At 36.5% G+C, this 17,394-nt stretch overlaps 1 pseudogene; it reads right to left on the bottom strand.

Annotated features, from left to right (window-relative positions):
* Window positions 1-6,581: 6,581 nt before the first annotated feature.
* Window positions 6,582-9,023, bottom strand: LOC140522700 (GTPase IMAP family member 4-like; annotated as a pseudogene).
* Between the last annotated feature and the right edge of the window lie 8,371 nt (window positions 9,024-17,394).

A 17,394-nucleotide genomic window follows, 5' to 3' on the forward strand; every position in this document is an offset into this window, starting at 1 on the left:
AAGGCAGACAGACTAATAAGAAAACCTTAAATACCAGGGAAAGAGTGTCAAATTGGAGGGAGAGAAGGATTGAGGAAAAAGGTAACAGTGCTTATGGGATAAGGTTGCCTTAAAGTAGACTAAGTAAAAATAATGAAAAATGCAAAGGATGGAATGGCCATTACAAAGAAGATCACAAAATTTGAAATCAGAAAACAATGTTAGAAACAAGTGGAGGAAAATATAAATTTATCTAAAAATTTTAACTATGAATGGATTAAGCAGTTGAATAAAGTAAAGTCAAACAAAACAAAACAAAAAGTTTGGAGATGATAAGAAAATAATACTCCACATTATCATGATCAACCAGCTCTTAGTCATAGTTTCTGTAACTGTATACAATGATCTGCTTCTGCTCACTTTTCTTTGAAGCAGCTCACGTTGTCTTTCTCGATTTTTCTGAAATCATTCCAGCTCTCATTTCTTGTTGCACAAGAGTATTTCATTACACTCATATAACACAACTTTTTCATCCACTTGCCCATTTGATGGGCATTCCCTCCATTTCCAATTCTTCACCACCACAAAAAAAAGAGACTGCTATAAATATTTTTGTACATGTATGTCTTCCCCTCCCACACACACTTTTGATCTCTTTGATATAGACTTAGCAGGTGTAATCATGGATCAAAACTTTATAACCCTTTGATCATAGTTCCAAATTGCTCTCCAGAATGGTTGGATGAATTCACAACTCCACCGATGGTGCATTAGTGTGATAATTTCCCCCCATACTCTTCAATATTTATCTTTTTTTTCTTTTCTCTCATATCAGCCAATCTGATACTTGTGAAATGGTACGTCAGAACTTTTTTGATTTGCATTTCTCTGATCAACAGTGATTTAGAGAATTTTTTCATATGACTATAGATAGTTTTAATTTCTTCATCTGAAAACTGCTGTTCATATATTTGATAATCTGTCATTTGGGGAATGATTTTTTCAATAAATTTGAATAAGTTCTTTATGTATTTGAACAATGAGGCCTTTATCACAGACATTTGCAGTAAAAATTGCTTCTCAGCTTTCTGCTTTCCTTGTAATCTTGGTTGCATTGGTTTTGTTTGTGCAAACCCTTTTAAATGTAACACAATCAAAACCATCCATCTATATCTCAAAATACTCTCCATCTCATTTGTTTATACATTCTTCTCTTCTCCATAGATCTGACAGGTAAACTATTCCTTGCTCTTCTAATTTGTTTATGGTATCACCATTTAAGTCTAAATCATGCATATTTTTTTTATCTTACCTTATCATTGTATATGATGTAAGATGTTGGTCTATATCTGGTTTCCACCACACTGTTTTTCAGTTTTCCCAGCAGTTTTTGTCAATTACTGTGTTTTTATACTAGAATCTAGGGTCTTTTTGTTTAACAAACAATAGTTTGCCATTGTCATTTAGTACTATGTCATGTGTACCTAATCTATTTTACTGATCCATCACTCTATTTCTCAGCCAGTACTATATAGTTTTGATGATTAGCACTTCATAATGCAGTTGAAAATCTGGTATGACTAGGCTACCTTCCTTTGATTTTGTTTTCATTAGTTCCCTTGACATTCTTTACCTTCTGCTCTTCCAGATGAATTTTGTTATGATTTTTTTCTAGCTTTATAAAATACTTTTTAGTAGTTCGATTGATATGGCACTGAATAAATAAATTAACTTAGGTAAAATTGTCAATTTCATTCTATTGTCTCAGTCTCACCGTGAACAATTGACATTTTCCCAATTCTTTAGATCTGACTTTATATGTGTAAAACATATTTTGTAATTGTGTTCATATAATTCCTGGGATTGTCTAGCAGGCTAATTCCCAAGTATTTTATATTGTCTGCAGTTATTTTAAATGGAATTTCTCTATTTATCTCTTGCTGCTGGACTTTGCTGGTAATATGTAAAAATACTGGTGCTTTACGTGGGTTTATTTTATGTCCTGCAACTTTGCTAAAGTTTTAGTTGATTCTTTAGGTATGATTCTCTAAATATGGCATTATATCATATGCAGAGAGTGATACTTTTGTTTCTTCATTCATTATTCTAGTTCCTTCAATTTCTCTTTCTTTTCTTATTGGCAAAGCTAACATCTCTAGTACAATATTGAATGATGGTGGCGATGATAAGCATCCTCATTTCACCACTGATCTTATTGGAAAGGCTTATAGATTATCCCTATTACATATAATGCTATCTGATGACCTGACCAACTGTTCCAGTATTCTCTCTTGGGCTCTGCACAAAGCTCTGAAGCATGAAGAAACAAAAGAAAATAGAGGCAAAGAGTGTCAAATTTATAGAGTTTGACAAAGAACAGAGTTGTGCATAGGATATCCTTTCCAGAATCAGATCGAGTTATGGGTCCTTGAATTTTTCTCATAAAGAAAGGTTAGCTCCATCAAGGGTGAATTCAGGAGACTGGAGCAGGAACAAAGCCAAGATGACTCACCAGACTAGGAGGGCAGATTGGAGAAATTTTGGAGAAATGTCTGGTGGCACCTAGTCCACTTCTACTGGTAGCGGAGAGTCCAATGACTATGTTTGATAAGGAGAAGAAACCATAGTTGTTTGATCAAGAGTATGAAAACTGGGCAATTTAGGGGAATTGTAGTCTTTCTCTTGGGCTACCTGCATGTATGTATTCAGCCTATACATGGATGCTTTCTTGCTACTGAATGTGACAATCAGTAAACTTTTCACTAACTTGAGATTGTTTCTGCCTCCTGATTCTTATAACCCAGGAAATAGCAAATAAAATATGTGGGAGCATGGGGACGGCTTCTTAGAAGGGGTGACAATTCAAGTAGAAGCTTTAGCCTCCAATACCCAAAGAGTTCACACTATGTTAAGAAAACAATATACACCTGTGAACCCCAATGATGACAAGGAACTATGATACAATCCAGAAAATCCTCTCTAGGAAACACTGGAGAGGGTAGAGAACAGGTAGTATAGGAGTAAAAAAGGATGATAGGTAGGGAAGGTTTGAAGACAGGCCATGTATTTGTAACTGGTTCTTAAAGGATGAGTATGATGGGAGTGATGTTCAACAAAAGGAGTAATGTTTTCTGGGGGGAAAGCACAGAATGGATCTCAGACAGTTCCGAATTGTATGCAATGAATTTTGAAATTTTGCCCTCTCTGGCTATTCTTAATGGCCTGTTCCTATAACCTAAACATAAGAAATTAGGAAGTTAGGGGGAGGAGCCAAGATGGCAGAGCACAAAGACACACATATGCTAGCTCCAAACCCACAGCCCATAAAATATCTGTAAAGAAGAACTCCCAACAAATTCTGGAGCAGCAGAAGCCACAGAACAATGGAGTGGATGATATTTCTGTTGCAGAGAGCCCAGAAGACCTGACGCGAAAGGTCCATTGCACACCAGACCCGGAGCGGAGCCCAGCCCTGCCTTGGCCGCACAGCACCAAGAGGAGAAGATCTGAGCAGGCTTCAGGGACAGAATCTCTGGTGGCTGAGCAGGTTCCTCCACCCACAGGTGGGAAAGGTCCATGAGAGGACCCTCTTTGGCTGGTCAAGAGGGGAATGGGGTGTCCCCGTGACTCGGGCCCCCTCGGGAGGCAGCAGAGGGGGCTGCGGTGGACAGGGGCTCCCCAAGCAGTCAGGAGCCCAGATCCATTGTTGAGGGTCTCTGCATAAATCCCCTGAGGGAAGTGAGCCCTGTGTGGCCGCCATGCCCCAACTTGAGCACCAGAACTTAATCTCACACTGAATAGCAGCCCCACCCTCACCCAAAGCCCTGAGGCTGGGAAGCAGCATTTGAATCTCAGACCCCAAACCCTGGCTGGGCTGATTTGAAGGCGAGGTGGGGGTGGAAAGAAAACTCAGAAGTCAAGTCACTGGCTGGGAAAATGCCAAGAAAAGGGGGAAAAAATAAGACTATAGAAGGTTACTTTCTTGGTGAACAGATAATTCCTCCCTTCTTTTCTGATGAGGAAGAACAATGCATACCATCAGGGAAAGACACAGAAGTCAAGGCTTCTGTATCCCACACATCCAAAATAAATATACCATGAGCTCAGGCCATGGAAGAGCTCAAAAAGGATTTTGAAAATCAAGTAAGAGACGTGGAGAAAAAACTGGGAAGAGAAATGAGAGAAATGAAAGAACAGCATGACACCTTGCTAAAGGAGACCCAAAAAAATGCTGAAGAAAATAACACCTTGAAAAATAGGCTAACACAACTGGCAAAAGAGGTTCAAAAAGCCAATGAGGAGAAGAATGCTTTAAAAAGCAGAATTAACCAAATGGAAAAGAAGGTTCAAAAGCTCACTGAAGAAAATAGTTCTTTCAAAATTAGAATGGAACAGTTGGAGACTTTATGAGAAGCCAAGAAATCACAAAACAAAACCAAAGGAATGAAAAAATGGAAGAGAATGTGAAATATCTCATTGGAAAAACAACTGACCTGGAAAATAGATCCAGGAAAGACAATTTAAAAATTATGGGCCTACCTGAAAGCCATGATCAAAAAAAGAGCCTAGACATCATCTTTCATGAAATTATCAAGGAAAACTGCCCTGAGATTCTAGAACCAGAGGGCAAAATAAGGATTCAAGGAATTCACAGATCACTGCCTGAAAGAGATCCAAAAAGAGAAACTCCTAGGAACATTGTGGCCAAATTCCAGAGTTCCCAGGTCAAGGAGAAAATATCAAGCAGCTAGAAAGAAGCAATTCAAGTATTGTGGAAATACAATAAGGATAACACAAGATCTAGCAACTTCTACATTAAGGGATCAAAGGGTGTGGAATAGGATATTCCAGAAGTCAAAGGAACTAGGATTAAAACCAAGAATCACCTACCCAGCAAAACTGAGTATAATACTTCAGGGGAAAAATTGGTCTTCCAATGAAATAGAGGACTTTCAAGCATTCTTGATGAAAAGACCAGAGCTGAAAAGAAAATTTGACTTTGAAACACAAGAATGAAGAGAAGCATGAAAATTTAAACAGCAAAGAGAAGTCATAAGGGACTTACTAAAGTTGAACTGTTTACATTCCTACAAGGAGAGACAATATTAGTAACTCTTGAAACTATTCAGTATCTGGGTAGTGGGTGGGATTACACACACACACACACACACACACACACACACACACACACACACATGCACATGCACACACACAGAGAGACAGAAAGCACAGAGTGAATTGAATAGGATGGGATCATATCTTAAAAAAATGAAATTAAGTGGTGAGAGAGAAATACATTAGGAGGAGAAAGGGAGAAATGGAATGGGGCAAATTATCTCTGATAAAAGAGGCAAGCAAAAGACTTTTTAGTGGAGGGAAAAAAAAGGGAGGTGAGAGAAAAACGTGAAGTTTACTCTCATCACATTCCACTAAAGGAAGGAATAAAATACACACTCATTTTGGTATGAAAACCTATCTTCCAATACAGGAAAGTGGGGAAGAATGGGATAAGCAGGGTGGGGGGGAGGATGCAAGGGAGGGCAATGGGAGGAGGGAGCAATTTGAAGTCAACGCTCTTGGGTAGGGACAGGATCCAAAGAGAGAACAGAAGCAATGGGGGGCAGGATAGGATGGAGAGAAATATAGTTAGTCTTACACAACATAACTATTATGGAAGTCATTTGCAAAACTACACAGATATGGCCTATATTGAATTGCTTGCCTTCCAAAGGGAATGGGTGGGGAGGGAGGGAGGAAGAGAAGTTGGAACTCAAAGTTTTAGGAACAACTGTCGAGTACTGTTCTTGCTACTAGGAAATAAGAAATACAGGTAAAGGGGTGTAGAAAGTTATCTGGCCCTACAGGATAAAAGAGAAGATGGGAACAAGGGAAGGGAGGGATGATAGAAGAGAGGGCATATAGGTGACAGGGGCAATTAGAATGCTTGGTGTTTTGGGGTGGGAGGAGAACACAAAGGGGGAGAAAATTTGGAACCCAAAATTTTGTGAAAATGAATGTTAAAAGTTAAATAAATTAATTAAATTAAATTTTAAAAAAAGAAAAAAATTAGGAAGTTATATCTGCTAATGTAAAGTATCAGGATACGTTCTTCTGAAGAACATTGCTGTTTGGTAAGCAGTGAGGTGGAGGAGAAAGATTAGACTTCTAGTCAGGAGACTTGGGTTCAGCTAATTTATGCATCCGTTATTAACCGTGTGACCTCTGTTACTTAACCTCTTTCTCTTTGTATCAGCAGCTCTCACATGGTAGAAGCTAGCTATGAAATGATTCTGGTTGTCAGAAGGGATAGTTGTGAAGTACAGTCATAGTAAATAACATAACACTGGACAAAATAATAGCAACTTCAGAAAGTGTACTGTGATTATTCTCAGCCTTGCTTTGTGTATCGTGATAATTTTTCTCGTAAATCAGCTGTAATTTTATTAATGCTTCCTTCTCTTTCTTCTCAAATATCCTCTTTTTCTTCTCATATGCTTTACTTTCCTTTTGCATTTTTCTTTATTTTCAATTCTTCCTTTAGATTCTCATATTTCCTTGTGATTTCTTCTTTTTCTCCCTCTCAAACTACTCGTGCAACATTACTATTCTGCCTCCATGTCTTTCTGGAGTTCTTCCACAGATTCATATATATTGTTGGTATAGTGGGTGCCACCATTAGCTTGCACCATTTCTCCAATCATGACCATAGGTTGTGAAACTCGGACATCTCTCTGAGCTCCACTAGCATTATTTTTAAATGCACAGCATCAGTATTCACACCTCTCCAACAACTCCTTGAAATATGAGTCATCAATGGTTCTTACCCAATCCTCTACACTTTCTTCTTCTCTCTTGGTCTTCTTTCCAAGTGAATACAATGATTAGAAACTTTACTGCTTCATCTCCTAAAATAAGAAAAACCATTCAACGAGTCCTTTCTCCTCCTGTGTGAAATGACCCACTTTCAGCACCAGGAGTACAGTATGTGGTCCTGGAGAGGATAGTGTCATGAAGGAAGCTATTTCATTCAAGTTTTCTTCCTTCTCAGAGTCAGTGTCAAAAATGCCAAGAGTATCAACAACAGAAATGTTCCTCTCATTCCACTGGTCCTGGACTTCCTGCAGACCTTAATGACTAACCTTCCTGAAGAACTGAACTCAAACTCTTTCCTACTCAGGAAGATGTCTCCTGTTGCACTTTTCCCAGCCTCTGTTTTCCCCAACAAGAACAATTCTAAGTTCTGGTTCCCTTGAGTCACTGTTGTCTAGGTCTGTAGGGAACAAGTAAGAAAGAAGGATGAATGACTGGGTTTTACAGATGATTGTAATAAAGCCCTGCTCAGGAATCTCACCATGGCAAGGAGGTCACCCTTAGGTTCCTGAAGTCTATGACAGTAGAGCACAAGCTGAGAAGGGTCCTAATATTCTGTACAAGTTTTGAGTATGGCCAGCTCTCTATGTTCTAGTGAAATTCACAGCAGAAGGAAGACTACCACCACGAGGAGACTCTTGTTTGAGATCTCTGAGGAGACAGAATTTCTTAAATTCATGTAATTGAAAACTGTACCATTTCTCTGGGGCATATATTGGGTGAATCATTATTGCTTGTTGTAAACAAATGCATGCATGTATACCTTTATTCATTAGCCATATCATGCCCAGCTGTATTAGTAATTGTGGCCTTTTCCACATTAGAATCTTTCCATGATGTGAAAGTTTATTCTTCCTTTCTCTAAAGAATCTGAATTTCTGTTACTTGGTGAGAATCTCAAAATAGAAAAGCTATCATCACCTTTGAACTCTGAGTGCAGAGAGAAGTATATATTTTTTCACTTCATTTATCTTGTTTTTTCTCTTTTTTTGTAATGTGACTAATATGGATATATGATTTGCATCACTTTTCAGTGGGTTGGGTAAGGGATGGATAAAGGGAGAGTATTTAGAACTGAAAATTAAAAAAAGAATTAAAAAGATGCAAATGTAATTAGGAAATACTTAACAAAATAAAATATGAAAACAAAATTTATTTCCCATCATTTCTAGATTCTGAATTAGCACTTCATGGGTAGAACCCCAGAAAATAAATACAAATGTTAGCACCTCCATAAATCTCTGATTCCTCACTTATGGAAACAACCCAAGGCCATTTTTTCCTATCACTTGACAGATAATTGGCACATTTCCTTTAGAGATTATCTATTAGTATTTGCTATTGTTCCTAAAACCAGTCAAGGAGGTCTTTCCATCTTCTCTAATTAACTTCACTGATGAGTGCCCATCTTGGTTTAAAGGTCCCACTTAACATTTGATTGATTTTCTGACAAAGGGATCCGCTGGAAAAGGAGAAGACAATCATTCCAGTGTGGTTTTTTTTCAAGAAAACACCATGCACAGCTATGGTATTTGGAATCAGAAAGAGTCGGTACCTACTGAACAACGAGAAGTATCTAATAGAGTCACTTAATTCTATCTCAGTAGCCAGGTGCAGCTAGGTAAATGATAACACCCTGCAACATTAATACTTTTGGAGGAGTTACCTGGGAGTTTTTAGATGACTTTATTCTGACAAAAGAAATGAGACAGTATTGGGATCCTGGGTTCCTGGTGAAGAAGGGATGATTTCCTGGCAAAAGCTCATGGAGAAAAGTACCAAAAGGGGATCTTGGGGCACCAAAGATAAATAGCTCAGGTATCAGTTTCATTGGGACAATGACCGTACTGGGGAGAGGATCTTGTATAGTCAAAGAATTCCCAGAGAGAAGACCTGAAAGTTGTCTTCACACAAGATAGGAGGGGAACAGTAAGAAGGCAGGTCTCTGAATTCAGTGTAAAGAGAAGAGAGCCAGTTCTGGCTCCCATCCTTCCCCTGACCTGCCCGATGGTTGACTGGCCATTGTTCTACACTCCCCTAAACACCCCAGCAGCCTCTCCCTCCCCCTTGTCTCCAAGACACACACTTCTTAAGTTGGACAAATGGAGCCATCGAGCCCCACAGAGCTGTTTCTGCAGGACCTTTCCCACTCTACGACAGAGCCCCCCTATCATTTCTGGGGTTCTATGGGAGTATCACAGGAGCCATGATTGGTACACTTAACTGGCTCCCTGCAGAGTGCAGCAAAATTGTCAAGTGAGCTCAGTCTGTCTTTGATATCCCATTGCCACCATTTTCACCCCATTTCTTTTTTCCAGTGCACTAGCATTCTCCTTGGCTGCAGAGATCTTTCCCATTTTGTTCAGAATTCAGAATTATCTTTTCTTTTTTTATTTTAGTTTGTGGAATTAAACAAGCATTTCCATAACACAGTATAATAAAGAAAAAGATGATTACACATGAAACTACAGGTCAATTATATATAACTGGCTATTCATTTTAATATACAATAATGTTATCATGTAAATCAATTTTTCCCTTTTTCTTTTTTCTCCTCCTCTCCCCTTTCCTAGAAATGCTTACTATCATATATATGTGTGTGTATGTGTGTGTGTGTGTATGTATGTGTGTATATGTATACACACATACATACACACACAAATTTCTATTTATCAGTGTCTTCTCTGGATGTAGATAGTATCTTCCTTCATATGACTTTTGCAGTTATTTTGGGTATTTATAATAATCACAAGAACTTTTTCATTTGATGGTTATTGTATACAATATTCTTTTCACTCTTCATTGTTTTTTGCATAAGTTTTTCTGAGATCACTAAGCTCACCATTTCTTATAGTACATGGTACTCCATCCTAATCATGTATCACAACCTGTTCAGCCATTCCCCAACTCATGGACATCCCTATAATTTCCACTTCATTGCCACCAAAAAGAGATGTGTTATAAACATGTCAGAATATGGAGGCTATTTTCCTCTTTCCATAATCATCTTTGTAAATAGTTCTAGTAGTGATGTTGCTGGGTCAAAGGCTATAGGAAGTTTAGAAACTCCTTGGGCGTAAATCCACATTGCTCTGCAAAATGGTTGAATCAGTTTACAATTCCACCAACAATGAATCAGTTTCCCATTTTTTCCATATCTCCTGCAGCATTTGTCTCTTTCCCCTTCAGTCATTTTAAGCAGTCTAACACTTATAAAATATCTCAAGGTTGATTTAATGTGCACTTCTTTAATCTATAATGATTTAGAGCATTTTTTCTTCTGACTACATTTGTTTTGATTTCTTTATTGGAAAAGTGCCTTTTCATATACTTCAGCTATTTATAAATTCTATCTTATTTATTTTTTGACTAGATTTATCTCATTCTGAGAATAGATTAAAGCTCCCCAATATTATAATACTACTATCTATCTCCACTTGTAGTTCTTTTAACTTTGTCCTCTCTTCTTCCTCTAGCAAAAATACCATTCCCTTAGTCCCTACTTTCAAGTCCTTAGGCATCAGGACTTGTAATTGTTTCACAACCAGCTTTTCCAGGAAAAAATGTTACTTTGATACATTCTTAAGTTTAATTTACATTATTAACATTTTCTCCTTGATTTTTAAAAGTCTATGTAAGCAGCATAATAATAAATCAAACCTGGATTTTAGTGCTTTCTTGAAAGTTTAACAATTGGCTGTGAGGATCTAGTAAGAATTGGCTTTAGCACATACCTCTGCCAGGCACAAATTTAAACATTTAATAAAAGCTTTATCTATCTAAGTCAGGGTCTGATAAACTAGTTCACACTAAATTGTGAATGACTGGCAACAGTTTACTTGAGGATAATTCTCATCCAAGAGGAGGATTTACTTAGCCTTCCTTTGGAGAAGGTGTTTTTGTTTTGTTTTGTTTTGCTTGAAGACACTTTAAAAAGTCCAATGTTTGTGTGTATGGAGAATGGAGAGAAATGGCCAGAGCATCCACCAGGAAAGTCAGATGAAGAAAGGGCAGCCTGAGCTGGCTTTCTTCCCTTCTATTGGGGAAGGTTAAGTAAATATTCCTTTAGAATGAGAATATAGCTAAAGGATGCTTGGAGATAGCAATGCTCATCCCAAAGAAATGAGTGTGCAATGGTGAAATAGGTATTTAGGACAGTTATTGGGGGTCAAGAAAAGACAAGGGGAAACTTTTTGGGAAACTGAGGCTTGCCTTTCAACTATAACACTCAGGGCACCCCTTCCCTGACTAAAAGTGATGCTGGCTTCCCATTTTGGGATCATGACTTTGTCTTTGGGTCCTTGTTCCCTTACTAGTGACTCAAACCTAAATCAATAATGATTCTGACCTGGCTCTATAGGTAAGAGATCAATATGTTACTTCCCTCAGATTTGCTGATCAAGTGATGATTTTATCTTCTCTTACCTACCTCCTCTGAAGAACTGCCCTCATTCACAAATTTGGCAAAGTGGGAAAGGACAGTTATTCACATGAGAAGGGATTGTCCTCTAGGAGCCAACTCTGGGGTTCTTGGAGGGAGTGGGGACTCAGTCATCACATGTGTACTTCACCCTAACTCAACAGGAACAAAAGTTAAGGTTTTAAGCAAGCAGAGAAACAAAGCAGACTTCCTTAGAGGGACAGGTCAGCCCCTTCAGAGGAGGGAGCCCACCCTTGTGAAAATGTGCTGCCAATCCCTCACCTGGCCAGTCTGGTCACTGTGGCTTTACCAAAATGGACAACTTCCTCACTCCTCCTCACAGAGCTGATATTTGAGATTAGTGTTGGTATGGAGTGTGCCTGGAGGATATGTGTGATTAAATAGCAGGAGGGAGATGAAAATGAAAGTTGTCTGACCTAGGGACTACTTATTTCCTGAATATTGGAGTATTTAGAGAAAGAGTAGGTCAGGGTCTCCTGAATGGGTATGCTGCTGCCTGTTTAACTCTTTTGAGCCAATAGGATCCCTAAGCTGAGGAACCATGAGAAAAAGGTGGGTTTTTTTTGTTTTTTTTTTTAAACAGGGCACAAATGATTCCTCTGTGCTAATGTAACCAACTGTTAATTATTTCATCTGTGATAAGCTAGACCTTTGTTCACTTTCTATCTCTCTGTTTCCATTGTTACCTACCTTCCCACCTCCCACTTTAGTGCTTGATCACTTGGCCATTATTTTCTTTTCAAAAAAAATTATTTAAAACATTTTTATTTATTTTATTTTTAATTTGTGCAATAAAACAAATATTTCCAAATATTTCCATAACAAAGTATAATTTTTTAAAAAGATTGCACATGAAACTATAGATCTACTATGTACAACTTGCTATTCCTTTTAAATATAAAATAAAGTTATCATGTAAATTACTTTATTTTTCTTTTTGTTCTTAACTCCCCACCCTCCACCCTAGGGATGGCTACCATGATACACAGCTACATATCTGTGTGTAAAATCATTCCATACATACTTCTATTTATCAATTCTTTCTCTGGATGCAGTTTCTTCCTTCCTGTGACTTTTGTAGTTAATTTGGCTATTTATAATAGTCACAATGACTTATTCACTCAAAATTGATCTGAAAACAATATTGTTGTTACTGCATACGCTATTCCCTTCGTTCTGTTCGTTTACCTCTTGATTATTTCAGTCAAGTTTATCCATGTTTTTTCTAAGATTTTTGAGATAATCATTCTTTACAGCAAAGTAGTATTCCATCATAGTCAAATACCACAACATTTTTAGCCATTCCCCACCTTAAGGGAATCTCTGTAACTTCCAGGTCTTTGCCACCACAAAGAGAACTGCTATAAACATTTTAGGACATTTAGCTTCTTTTCCTTTTTCATTAGTCATCTCTAGAAACAGACCTAGTAGTGGTATTACTACGTCCAAAGGTATATCCCGTTTAATAACTCTTTGGACAGAATTCCAGATTGCTCTCCAAAATCACTGGATGGGTTGAAAATGCTACTAACAATGTGGCAGGGTCCAACTTTTTTCCATACTCCTTTAAAACTTTATCACTTTCTCTTTCAATCATTTAAACCATTCTGATAGTTATAAAATGATATCTCAAAGTTGTTTTAATTTTTATTTCTCTAATAATGATTTAGAGTATATTTTTCATATGACTGTGAATTATTTTGATTCATTGGAAAACTACCTGTTCACATACTTTGACCACTTATCAGTTCAAAAAGGATTCATATTCTCTTTCACCTGAACATTATTTTTAGGTCTTCCTTCCCCTTCCACTAAAATTTTCTGGGAAGTGAGCTTTCCTCTTTCTTTCACCCTGTAAATGACACTGTCGTTTTAAGGTCCTTTTCACATGGAGCAGTTTTGCTATAATAGGTAAAGTAAAGAAATTTTTGTGTAAAAGAGATTTAGTTGTTAATAGATGTAAGAAATTGCCACAGTTAAGAGATGAAACTTCAGATACCCAAAGGAATAGGAAAAGAATTTTTTTTTTATTTTAATAGTAAACAAACCTTGTAGTATATGTGTGTAAAGGAAGTGCTCTCACATGGGACTTGAGCAGTTTCAAGTAAAAAGTTGCCTGTGGCATCATTAAAGTACACCAAACCTTCATTTGCTCCTATTATTGCAAATAACTCTTCTCTACTTGGGGGCTGAAATTCTTGAAAAAGTTGGCTCCAGTCAGAGCCTCCCCTTCCTTTTTTCTTACCCCATTCTTTTTTTAAATATCTAAGTTTTATTTTTTTGTCTTGAACTCCAGCACTAAAACAAAAAACAAAAAACAAAAACAAAAACACTGCATTTCAATATATAGAGCAGAAGATGAAAAAGTCTTGCATCTGAAACTGTGAATGCCTGTTTTTACGACCATTTTTAGAAGTACAGACAGTTCTCAATTTCTGTAAATTTTCATTACATTTGTTTCAGAAATTCTGAAAAAAATCTGCAATCCAATTTTAACATAATGTAGGATTTTATAATGTGTAGCTGTCAGGAGAGGTTGTTAGTACAAATATTGAAACAGCAGACAAGTTCTCAGAGTTCCTGCAAAAAGTCATAGATGAAAGTCCCTACTTGTAGGACTGGCCTATTTGATACATGAAGGTCATCTTAAATGTACATTACCGTGGAGGAAAAAAACTATGCTGGAACATAAAGTTTTGAGAAATCTAGTTATTTTTCTGCTTGGAAGGTATGTATCTGGGATTTCAAATGAAAACCTGTTCCTGTACACCACGCAGAAAATCAGAGCATGGAATGTAATCAGGAAGACAACAATACTTATGCAATATTTCCCAAACCATAAAGCGTGGGAAACCCTTTTGATCTTTGAACAAGCATGGTTTATACTTAACAAGCGTACTTCATTCCCAAAGGTGAGAAGTTTTGTAATGACAATGGCATTAATTTCCACATTCTACTTCCTTTGGAAAAAGTCACAGGTCACTCTGTTCATTTAGATGATTTTAACAGAAATGCAAAAGTGATCTGCCTTCCTCAAAACACTAACTCATTACTATAACCTATGAAACAGGAAGCAGTTGAGAGTTTCAAGACACGTTATTTAGGAACTACATTTGCCCAGACCAGTGAAGCTGTGGATGTAGATAAATACTTTACATTGAGAGATTTCTGGAAATTCACTAATATTTACTGTGCAATCTGGAATATATTTAAGGCATGGGAAGATATAAAAGTAATATGTATGAAGAGAAATTGAAAGAAAGCATCCCTGCAGTTAATTCTAATTTTCCTGAATTTGAAAAAAAAATGAAGCATTGAAAGAAGTGAGTAACAGAATTATAAAATTAGCAGAAATATTGGAGGTAGAAGTGGATGAGAATGATGTGGAATTTGTTGAATTTCATGGAGAAGAACTGTTGAATGTTTGAACTACTAGCAGCAAAAGGTTTCAGACGAAAAAAGGGAAACTTTGGAACTTAAAATCAAACCAGAAAGGTACACAATGAAACACTTGGAAGAAGCATTTTGTCATTTGAGTGAATACTTTTCTTGTATTGAAAACATGGATCCAATTATTTCAAGATTTTTAAGAACTGATTTTGCATTTCATAATGTTCTCTAACTCTTATTTGGTCATAAATTTCTCCATTCTCCACAAATCTGACAGACATACTATTCTTTGCTCTCCTAATTTCTTTATAGTACCAGCTTTGTACCTAGATCATGCAGCCATTTATACTTTATTATTGTGTGTAGTGTCAGGCATTGGTCTATGTCCAGTTTTTGCCACACTGTTATCCAGTTTTCCCATGAGTTTTTGCCACACAACAAGTTCTTATCCCAGAAGCTGGGGATGTGAGGTTCATCAAACAGTAGACTGCTATATTAATTGATTACTGTTTCTTCAGTACCTAAGTTATTCCACTCATCTACCCCTCTATTTCTTAGCCAGCACCAAGTGGTTTTGAAGATTGCAATTTGAGGTTTGCTAGGGCTAGGCCACCTTCCCTAGCATTTCTTTTCATTAATTCCCTTGATATTCAGGACCTGTTGTTCTTCCAGTTGAATTCTGATATTGTATTTTCTGGCTCTAAAAAATAATTTTCTGGTATTTTGATTGGTATGGAACTGAATAAGTAAATCAATTTAGGTAGAATTGTCATTGTTGCTGTCAGCCTACCCACAAGCAACTGATGTTTTTCCACTTACTTAGATCTCACTTTATTTGGGCGAAAAGTGTTTTGAAATAGTGTTCATATAGTCCCTGGGTTTGTTTGGGTAGGTAGACTGCCAGATATTTTACAGTGTATACTGTAGTTTTAAATGGGATTTCTCTTTCTATCTCTTGCTGTTGGGCTTTGTTACTAATATATAAAAATGCAAATGATTTATATAGGGTTTATTTTGTAACTTGAAACTTTGCCAAATTTGTTTATTATTTCAAATAGTTGTTTTACTTGATTATCTAGGATTCTCTAAGTACATCATCATATCATCTACAAAGAGTGATTACTTACTTTCTTCTTTGCTTATTTTAATTCCTTCAATTTCATTTTCTTCTCTTATTGCTCAAGCTAACATTTCTGGTACCATATTGAATAACAGTTGTGATAATGGACATCCTTGTTTCACCCCTGGTCTTATTGGAAATGCAATTAGCTTATCCCCATTCAATACAATGCTTGCTGATGCTTTTTGGGTAGATACTATTTATTATTTTAAGGAAGGCTCCATTTATTCCTATGCTCTCCAGTGTTTTCAGTAGGAATGGGTGTTGTATTTTGTCAAAAGCTTTTTCTGCATCTATTGAAATAATCATATGATTTCTGTTAGTATTGCTTTTGATTGATGATTGATATGATCAATAATGCTGATAGTTTTCCTGATAGTGAACTAGCCCTGCATTCATGGTATAAATCCTACCTGGTCATAATGTCTTATTCTCATAATAAGCTGCTGCATTCCTTTTGCTAATACCTTATGCATCTATGATCATTAGAGAAATTGGTCTATAATTTTCTTTCTCTGTTTTTACTGAAGTGGGATGAAGTAGGGAGAATCATATTTTGCCAATTTTCCCAAATTGTCTAAATAGTATTGGAATTAACTGTTCTTTAAACATTTGATAGAATTAATTTGTAAATCCATATGACCCAGGAAATGTTATCCTAGGGAGTTCATTGATGGTTTATTCAATTTCTTTTTCTGAGATGGGGTTATTTTAGTATTCAGTTTCCTCTACTGTTAATCTGGGCAATTTACATGTTTTTAAAATATTCACCCATTTCACTTAGATTGTCAGATTTAAGGGCATATGGTTGGGCAACGTAATTTCTAATTCGTGTTTTAATTTCCTCCTCATTGGAGGTGAATTTATGCTTTTCATTTTTTATATTGGTAATTTGGTTTTATTCTTTCTCTTTTTAATCAAATTGACCAAAGGTTTATCAATTTTATTGTTTTTTTCATAAAACCAACTATTAGTTTTATTTATTAGTACAATAGTCTTCTTCATTTTAATTTTATTAATATCTCCTTTGGTTTTCTGTATTTCTAATTTGGTATTTGCTTGGAGATTTTCAATTTGTTCTTTTTCTAACTTTTTTGGCTGCTTGATCAATTCATTGATCTCTTCTTTCCCTGTTTTATTCATGCAGGCATTCAATGATATGAAACTTCCTCTAAGTAGTACTTTTGCATCATCCCATAAATTTTGGTAGATTGTCTCATCATTGTCATTCTCTTGGATGTTCTATGATTTGTTGTTTCACTCACTCATTCTTTAAGATTAGGTTATTTAGTTTCCAATTAATTTTTGGTCTATCTTTCCATGGCCTTTTGTTACACATATTTTTATTGCATTATGGTCTGAGAAAGATGCATTGATTATAGTAGAGGGAAAGAGGTGAGGGAGATTAGTAGTGTAGAAAGATTTCTTTCTACACTGACTTGTGAGGTTTTTATGGCCTAGTACATGGCTAATGTTTTCTATATGTGCCATGTACCACTGAGAAAAAGGTATATTCCTTTTAATCCACATTCAGTTTTCTCCAGACATCTATCATGTCTACCTTACCCAGAGTTCCATTCATTTCCTTAACTTC

The sequence above is a fragment of the Notamacropus eugenii genome, chromosome 2, assembly GCF_028372415.1.
Source record: "Notamacropus eugenii isolate mMacEug1 chromosome 2, mMacEug1.pri_v2, whole genome shotgun sequence".
Lineage (NCBI taxonomy): Eukaryota > Metazoa > Chordata > Mammalia > Diprotodontia > Macropodidae > Notamacropus > Notamacropus eugenii.